Here is a 10,038-nt window from a genome sequence, read left to right as displayed (position 1 = left end):
AGACAGGCCCCTTGTTACCGTGTAGTCTTATTAAACATGCGGCATGTTAATAGCACCAATGAAATCGGTTATAAAAAGCTCTGTATTAAAAATAATAAGAAATGGCCCTCTTGTTCCACAACTTCTTAGCTGCGTTTGGCCGCGCAAACTGGCAGGTTATTAAAGTGGGATCAAGCAAGTGTCTTTAATATGCCTTCTGTGGCAGCTGTTTGGTGGATGTGCCATTATCAGCCCGCTGGTCCCGGTTGCCTCAGTCTCTCCAGCTCACTTGCTCCCTCTGAGACAGGGGAGAGGGGAGTGGGAGGAAGTTTATGGGAAACATGCCTGGCAGGGGCAGAGGCTTTGTCCCACTGGCCTGAACTCTGAAGATGGCTTTGCTGCAGTAGCACACTGTCTGTTGTCTCTGCAGGCCACCTGGACCCAGGGCTGGAGGAGGAGTGGGGCAGGCTGCCACCCCAGAAGGCACATCTGCATCCCAGAGCAGGGCCCCCTTTGGGAGCATCTCCAAATTCTTCTGTGGTCTGGGGTAGCCACAGCTCTTCTATCCTTCACCGTCTTCTTGGCCCGGGAGAGGGCAACCCATGCAACCCTGGGCTGGGATAATGAGAACAACATTCAGTGCCCTGTACCTGCGCTTCTTAAACGACCACACACATGAATCACCTGGGGATCTTGTCACCACGCAGGTGCTGATTCACGAGGCCTGGAGTGGGCCTGCGAGTCTGCATTTCTAACAAGGTCTCTGGGGATGTAGGTGCTGCAGGGACATGTGCTGCTCTCTGAGGAGCAGGACCCCATGTCCCTCTCCAGGAAGAACAAATAAATGACACCTGTCGTGGCCAAAGCTTTTAAGCTCGCCAAGGGCAGGGCCCAGCACACTGCTTGGACTGGGAGCTCCCTGGGGTTAGAGGCTCACACCTGCTGTTTCCCATGGACAACCCACGGTGCCCAAGCCAAGCCAAGGTTCTGCACCCAGGGCTGCCTGAATTTTGAAAAGGGCAGGAGAGAAAGCTGACAGTTATTGAGCCCCTGCTCTGTGTCAGGCACTAAGCTATGACCTTCAATACTGCAGTCTCAAAGCAACTCCCATCCCCATTCTAGCGATGAAGAAACAGAGGCTCCATGAGCATGGCTGTTTGCCCAAGGACATGGGCTACTACTAGATATCAGAGGCAGCCTTGATCCCATGCCTGTCGGTTCCCTAAACCCTGCCTTTCCCACCAAAGCAGAGCAAGAAGCAGCCCCCTCCCCACAGTGTCCTCTCACTACTCCCTTCGCACTGCCTCCCTGAGGCTGACTGGGACCGAAGACGCTAATGCAGGGAAAGGTGTGTTTATTTCATTACATTTCTGGAGCATCCTCTCCTGGTTGACCCCAAACCCTTTACCAACATTAAATGCAACAACAAACATATCTCTCCACCTCTCCAAGATGCTTGAACACATGACACTGAAGCTTCATTTGGAAATGCAGCTTCGAGGCATTTCAAGGCACAAGTTGCCTGAGAGAGCTCTGTTTAAAGGCCAGCCAGGCAACTGGAGTCCAGGAAGCAGGCATCCATCCCCAGCATCCTCCTTGCTCCAGATATCAGTGGAAAGAAATGAACAACAGTAGTAGCAGCAGCACTTGTCGCTAATATTTGCTGAGTGCTTGCTAACAGTGAGACACAATAGATGCGTTATCTCTTTTATAATTCTCAAAATAACCCTCACAAACTCATTTTATTCCTACCTTCAGATAAAAGGCCAGGGGATCAGAGAGGTTAGGTGATTTGCTTGAGGATGCACAGTAATATGACCCTGAGCTGGGCTTTGAGCCCCAGCATACTGGCTTCAGGGCTCACACATTTCAGTATTCTATCGTGCTGCATGGAAATATTAATACCTGCAGGTGACAGAAGCCTATGGAAAATCCTTGCTTATATTGAGAGCCACAGGATCACAGAATAGTGGGGCTAGAAAGGGGTTCTGCGGCACCTGGTCCCATTCTCTCATTTTAGAGGGGGAGTCTGAGGCCCAGGAAGGAGAGGCACTTGACCAAAGTCACAGAGCAAGTTTTGGGAGAGCTGGGACTCAAACCCAGGTGCTCTCTTATCTAGTCTGACTGCAACCTTGAGAGGTCTCGCCACAATCCTCCAGGTGTGGCTACCTGCTCTGTTTTCACCCAGGAAAGCCCAGCAGCAGCATGCCGCTTGCTGAACACACTTGAGCATTCAGTGAACTCGAGCTGTGACATTACTGTGGTTCAGATTTTGTCTGCACCACTCTGGGTTTGGGCGGGCGCCTATGCCAATGCCAGATCCAGGCCCCCAGTCTTCCCTAAGAAGCTCGTTCAAGGTGGCTAGTACACTGCTGAAGCACGAGAAGTCAGCTTTTAAAAGGAGGATTGCAAGCCCTCCCCAATATTCCCGTAATATCCTCGGGTGTGTACTTCAAAAGATACTCTTGCCGGCTTCTCATCCATTAATGGTGAGAGTGTAAATCGATGCTACTTCTTTGGAGGGCGATTTGACAATAATATCAAAATTTGAAATGCACAACCCCTTTAACCCGTCTATTCCATAGCTGGGAACATACCCTATAGACTCATTTTTGTATTTACATGCAAAATACACTCACACACACACAGACACAAATATTCGGCATTATTTACAGCAGCAAAAGAGCAAAAACAACCTTGGTGGTCACGAATAAGAGACTGGTTCCATTGAGTACAGTTTATTCATTTAATAAAAAGCCCCCTGGTTTAAGTGGCAAACTATGAGCACAGTTCTGGAGCCCAAAGGTCTGGGTTTGAATCCTTGCTCTACCACTACCAGCTACATGAGCCTGGGCAAGTCACTAATCTCTGTGGACTCGTTTCTCTCCCTGTAAAATGAGGATGATGCCAGGATCTGTTTCAGAGGTTGCTGGGAAGGTTTAATGAGTTATCACATGTTAATCATTTGGAAATAAGAATAGAATACGGGCTCAAACATGGAGATCCTTTGTTTGTTTGTTTGTTTGTTTGTTGCTGTTGTTGTTAATACGGAGTCTTGTTCTTCTTGCCCAGGCTAGAGTGCAATGGCACGATTTCAGCTCACTGCAACTTCCGCCTCCTGGGTTCAAGCGATTCTCCTGCCTCAGCCTCCTGAGTAGCTGGGATTACAGGCAGTCGTTACCATGCCCAGCTAATTTTTGTATTTTTTTTTTAGTAGAGATGAGGTTTCACCGTGTTGGCCAGGCTGGTCTCAAACTCCTGACCTCAGGTGATCCACCCGCCCTGGCCTCCCAAAATGCTGGGATTACAGGCATGAGCCACTGTGCTGGGCCGGAAACTCTTACTAGGAATGTGAAACTGTTGAAAAGAATGAGGTAGCTGGATAATGCTGACTTAGAAAGGTCTCTCATGTATATTAACTGAAAAAGGTAAGATCCAGAATGGTGTAAGATTCTTTCTGTATAAATTTTAAAAGTTGATGTAAGTTATGTTTCTCTATAATTCTAAGTATTCTGACCATGTGTGTATATCAGGGTTTTTAAAAATATGTAAATGTCAAAAGAGTGTTATGGCTATGAGAATTAAGGGCCTCTTTTTTGCTTTCTTCTTTATATCTTTGTATATTAAAACATTTAACACATGTATAACATACACTTGTTTTTTGGCATACAGGGTCTCATTCTGTCATCCAGGCTGGAGTGCAGTGGCATGATCATGGCTCACTGAAACCTCAAACTCCTGAACTCAAGCAATCCTCCTGCTTCAGCCTTCTGAGTAGCTGGGACTGCAGGCACACACCACCATACCTGGCTAACAGTGTAAACTTTTATTATTATTATTATTATTATTATTATTATTACTTGAGATCTCAGCTCACTGCAACCTCCACCTCCCAGGTTCAAGTCATTCTCCTGTCTCAGTCTCCCGAGTAGCTAAGATTATAGGCACATGCCACCACGCCTGACTAATTTTTTTGTATTTTTAGTAGAGACAGGGTTTCACCATGTTGGCCGGGCTGGTCTCGAACTCCTGACCTCAGGTGATCCACCCACCTCGGCCTCCCAAAGTGCTGGGATTACAGGCATGAGCCACCATGCCTGACCTTAAAATTATTTTAAATTGTGGCACAAAGTATATTACATAAAATGTAGCATGTTAACCATTTCTGAGTGTATATTTCAGTAGTGTTAAGTATATTCACATAGTTGTACAATCTCCAGAACTTTTTCATCTTGCAAAACTCAAACTCTGTACCCAATAAACAACTCCCCATTCCCTCCTCCCGCAGCCCCTGGTAACCACCTTTCTACTTTCTGTCTCTGTGAATCTGACTTCTCTAGGTACCTCATAGAAGTGGAATCATGTGATGTTTGTCTTTTTGGAGATTGGTTTATTTTACTTGGCATACTGTCCTCAAGCTCATCCATGCTGCAGCATCCTTGTCAGAATTCCTTTCCTCTTGAAGGTTGAATGTTCCATTGGATGGATGTCCCACATGTTCTTCATCCATGCATCCGTCACTGAACGTCTGGGTGCTTCTTCCTTTTGGCTATTGTGTATGATGTTGCTACGAACATGAGTATGCACGCACTTCTTCAAGATCCTGCTTTTGATTTTTTAAAAATGTATCTCCAGAAGTGGAATTGCTCCCACGGAGTATACGCTTTTTGAATGCCTGTTTTATAGCTTGTCTGAGGGTGATGGAGCCCACCCTGTTCCCTAGAGGGAAGCAGACACCAGCTCCAGCCTTGGCATGGGAAAGGATTTTCTCTGGGGCCTCCCTGGAGCAGACAGCTCTTCTCACATTCCCTCAGAGCAGAATAGCTGTCCAAGACATTTTAAAACTTTCAGGAACATTTGAAAGATGCTTCTCTTTGGTTTTTGGTTGTGCTTTGGGGCTAACATCGGCCTGGAAGGTTGTCTAATGTTTGGAACTTCTGATGTTTTGGCTGACTCAGGGCCAATGAAACAAAGCTGTGTTGGTGATTTCAAGGCAGCAGCTGCCTCCTCCTTCCCCACTCACCATGATGCTTGGGATGAACAGAGTTTTCCAGCCCAAGTTCACACTGGTGTAAACACTCAGCCCCTGTGAAATTGACTTGTCCACTGCTCTCTCTCTCTCTCTCTTTCAAAGAAGGAAAGAAAGAAAGATGTTGAATTACTTGTTGATTCCTAAAAAAGTTTTCTCTTCCCTTTTCTCCTGGACTTTCCATGAACAGGTAGTGCCCACCTGAATGCCAGCTGAGCAGAGGTGTCAACTAAGACGCGATACAGTCAGGCCAGAAATAGACTTTCTCGTCATGTCTACTCTGCATTAAGGAGAAGGGTTTACTGCACAATCCTGAGAGTAACAAGAATCCATGAGGGATCTTCACCTGGAAGGCTGGGAGAGCTTTAAACTGGGGTAGGCAGGCTTCAGGTGTGGAGATGCAGCCAGGCGCTGGGATTTGGGGAGTAATGTAACAGCTCAGCCTCCACCCACCTTTCACATCGCCTGGGGCTGTTTAAGAGCCGCCTCCTACTCCTGCAGAGGATTTTGCCCTCGGGTTCTCAAAGATACTGTTCTGTCTCAGACAGGAGTCTGGGAGGAAGGGAGGGGAGACAGAGTGCGGCTGTGCTGAAAGGCGTCTGCTGGTCTCTGGGTTTAACGGAGTGCAAGTGGCAGAGAAGGTGACAGTCAAAGTTGGCTTCTTTCTTATGAGCAGCTATCACTCTGAGAAGACCGAACGCCTGGCAACATTTTCCCCTAGGACTTAGTTTGCTCCTTTCGGTGGCTTCTGTATCAGTTATCGATTGTTGCTATAAGGCTGCCTAACAAATATCCACAAAACCTCAGCAGCGCACAACGATAAGCATTTATTCAGCTTGTGAGCCTGTGAGGTTCAGCTCATCTGGGAAAGGCCTCCTTGTGTGTCTGTTCTCGTCTGCAGGTCAGCCGAGTGGCTCTGCTGATCACAATCTGGGGGTTGGCTGGGTGCCGGCTACTATTTCGGATGGTCTCAGCAGCTCAGCTCTGCTCCACACATCTTGCTCTCCGGCAGGTCAGCCCAGGCACGTTCCCACAGTGAAGACCAAGAAGCCAAAGACAGAGCAGAAACGCACAAGGCCTCTCAAGGCGTAGACTCAGGACTGGTCTCTGTTACTTCCGTCACATTCTATGGGTGACAGTCAGCCCAGACTCAAGGGGTGGGAAACAGACTGGGCCTCTTTAGAGAGGAGAACTGCAAAGTGACAGGCATGGAATTTAGACACAGGGAAGGGTGACGCATGAATGCAATCCATGCAATTCATACCACAGCTTCTAAGAGGACAACAAACACCAGGAGTTGGCCAGAGCAAATGATGATAGTGACGACTTGACGATGACAATCACAGCAGCATCCATCAACTGTTTACTTTGTGCCAGGCAACAACATGTTTGCAGACTGGACCAGAGATCATCATAACGTGGTGTGTGCATGACAGGTGCTGGAGTGGGGGATGCAAAGGGTGGGCTGTGGGGCACAGAGCCAGGGATCTGGCCTAGAATCAGACTCCGCCTGAGCTGGCAACATCTTGGCTGTGGCTGCAAGGATGAGTAGGAGGGAGACAGAGGAAGACAGAAGGGGGGTAGAGTGGATTAGGCAAAAGAATTTGCATGGTGACAGCCTGGGGAGAGAGGATGAGAAGGAGACAGAGACTGAGAGAGAGAGACTGTGTCAAGGCAGGAGGCTGGAAAGTCTAAGACCAGGTCAAGAACACTGTTCGTGCACGTTTGGGAATTTAAATTTCGTCCTGAGAGCACTGAGGAGTCACTGGAGGTTTTAAGCATTGGAGGGGCACGATCCCATCATTGCATTTGTGTTTTTAAAAGATCATCCAGGCCACTGCTGTTGCTGTGTTGAGAATAGATTGGAAGCAGAAGGGAAGCGGGAGCAGAGAGGCCGATAAGGAAGCAGGTGTAGTTGTCCTGGAGAGACAGTGTGCTGCAGGTGGCCATTGAGGTGGAGATGGAGAGAAGAGGATAGAATTGATGTTTAGGAGACAGAAGTGGTGAGGGACTGGTGAGCTTGGTGATGGACTGGATATGAGGAAGGAAGGAGAGAGAGATGTCAGGATGATTACAGTGAGCACTGATTGAGCACACACTGTGTGCCAAGTGCTGTTCTAAGCATTTTACATATCGCATCTCACCGATTCCTAACCACAACCCTGGGATACAGAAGTATTTCATCCCATCTCCTAGTTTAGGAAACTGAGGTTCAGAGAGAGGAAGTGACTTGCTCATGGTCACACAGCCATTGGTGGTGGAACTAAGCTGTCAATCCAGGAGGCTGACTGCACAGCCCAGGACCTGAGTCCTTAATCAGTTGTACCTTCCCTTTCTGGCTTTTGGAAGGATGGAGGTCCCATTTATTGAGACAGAAAACCCCAAAAGAGGGAGTAGATTAGGGCCAAAGGTGAGTTTTTGGAGGGTATGTTGGTTTTGAAGCACCTTCTAAGAGTCAAATGTTCAGGTATGGGAAAAGCCTAGAAAAGACGTTTGCCTTTGACTAATGAACCCAGGAAGGCATCATGCAGAAAGAGGTGATACCAAAACCCCTGGCCATGAAACATAATAAGAAAGGAAATGGGACAAGCAGAGAGCATTCCATATGGACACAGCCTCCAGGCCAGATATTTTTAGCAGGAGTGCAAATTGGAATCACTTGGGGATGGAGGAAGGCTTAAAACAAGTACAGCTCTGGGCCAGGTGTGGTGGCTTAAGCCTGTAATCCCAGCACTTTGCTAGGCTGATGTAGGCAGATTGCTTGAGCTCAGGAGTAAGACCAGCCTGGGAAACATGGTGACACCCCATCTCTGCCAAAAATACAAAAAATTAGCCAAGCACAGTGGTGTGTGCCTGTGGTCCCAGCTACTCGGAAGAGTGAGGTGAGAGGATTGTTTGAGCCTGGGAGGCAGAGGTTGCAGTGAGCTGAAATTATGCCACTGCACTTTAGCCTGGGTAACAGAGCTAGACTCCATCTCAAAAAAAAAAAAAAAAAAAAAATGTACAGTTTTGATCTTCAAATCAGAGGCTAGGAGTGGAGCCCAGCCTTCTGTACTCTTGAAAGTTTTCCTAAGCTTTGAAGGCCTCCTCAAGACCCTTCACCCTGGCCAGTCTTCTGCAAAACAAACCTCTTATTTAGCCTAGTCTATCTGCCCCTCTCCCAGTTGTCTTTCAGCCATGAGATCAAATTCCAGAGACTGAAAATCCTGGAGTCTGTCCTATAATGGAGGCTGTGTACCCTAAAGCCTGTCCCCAAAGAAATAAACAAGCCAACCCCTCCCTGCAAAGGGAGGGCACATTGGCGATGCGATTCTGGAGAGCAAGCAGCCAGCCTTTGAAAGTAACTGAAGGCTTTGATGGCCCCACGGTGACACTTGTCTCTGGAAGGTGTCATGCACTTCAAAAGCAGCACATCTCTCCTGCTCTCTGAAAAGAAACTTGTTCTAGAAAATGTCTGGATATTCACAGCTAGTCAGGGGAGAGACAAAGGGATGGCTTGAGAGCTTGAGTTCTACGGTCAGATGGACTTGGGTTTGAATTCTCAATCTGTCACCATGACTTGTGTGAGCTCTGGCAAGTTATGATTTGATTTCTCCATCTGTAAAATGGCTACAATAATATACTTCCCTCATTCACATGGAAAGACTGAATTTGATGCTGCGGGTTAAGTGGTTAGGCTAGTGCCTGGCCCGTAGAGAAAGCCTAATAGCAATACTATTACTATTACTTCCTTTTCATTTTTTTTTTTCTTTTATTGAGACAGGATCTCACTCTGTTTCCCAGGCTGGAGTGCAGTGGTGCAGTCACAGCTCACTGCAGCCTTGACCTCCTGGGCTCAAGAGATTCTCCCATCTCAGCATCCTGAGTAGCTGGGACTATAGGCAGATGTCACCACACCCAACTAATTTTTGTATTCTTTTTTGTAGAAACAGGATTTTGCCATGTTGCCCAGGCTGTTCTCAAACTCCTGGGCTCAAGCAATCTTCCCACCTCAGCCTCTCAACGTGTTGGGATTATAGGCATGAGCCACCACACCCAGTCTATGACTGTTACTTCTAATAATCATGTTTTTTAAATCTACAGTGTGGGAGTTAAGGGCATGAAATCTAGAATTGGAATCTCCTGGACTTTTACGCTCATTATGCCTGTCCTAGCCTGGCTTCTCTAGAAAGCAGGGCCTGCAGCCACAATCTGCTCCTTGCCTAACACTGGCCATATTTCTGTCCTCTGAACCCTGACTTGGAAACATCTCAGGGTCATTTTCCTTGCTCTTCCCTCTGCCACGTGTGCTCCTCCCATCCCTGAAAGAGTTTGGCAGAGGTTGAATCATGCAGGGCCTTAGAGGTTAGAGAAGGAGTTTAGAGTCTCTCTCAGTTTCAACAGGAAGCTGTGTTCATCAGCTATCTCCACATAATGCTGCCTAGCGAGCCACTCAATGGCTTAAAGTGACAATCACTTGTCCTCCCTCATCTTCAGCTTAGATCGGGGTTGTCTACTTTTGCTGGAGCTTGGCTAGGAGTGGCTTGAACTCTAGATGAGGTCCAGGTATACGCCACATGTACCCATCCTCTTCCTGGAGCCAGAGAATTGCCCCAGGAATGTCCTTCTTGAGGCAATGGCAGAAGCAGAAGATGGTAACAGGTGATGACTCTTAAGGTCCAGTCAGAACTGACCCACTGTCCCTTCCATTCCCATGCCATTGGCTAAAGTAAGTCGATGGCTAAACCCAGTATCACTGGGATGAGGAAACAGACTCTGCCTCTACTGGAAGTGGGTACAGAGGCATATAGCGATGGGTGTGGAAGGATTAAGAGCAACAGTGCAGCCCACTAGAGAAGTCGTTGCAGGGCTTTCAGCAATTCAGCAGAGGTTCTCAACGGGGGCAATTTGGCAATATCTGGAGAGATGTTTGGCTGTTAAGACTGGGGGCAGGTGTTGCTGGAATCAAGTGTGTAGAGGCCAGGGACGCTGCTAAACATCTTACACAATGCACAGAACAGCCCTCCACACAAAGCATTATCTGATCGAAA

The sequence above is a fragment of the Rhinopithecus bieti genome, unplaced genomic scaffold (assembly GCF_001698545.2).
Source record: "Rhinopithecus bieti isolate Rb0 unplaced genomic scaffold, ASM169854v2 scaffold_33652, whole genome shotgun sequence".
Classification (NCBI taxonomy): domain Eukaryota; kingdom Metazoa; phylum Chordata; class Mammalia; order Primates; family Cercopithecidae; genus Rhinopithecus; species Rhinopithecus bieti.
Note: the sequence above shows the minus strand (reverse complement) of the source record.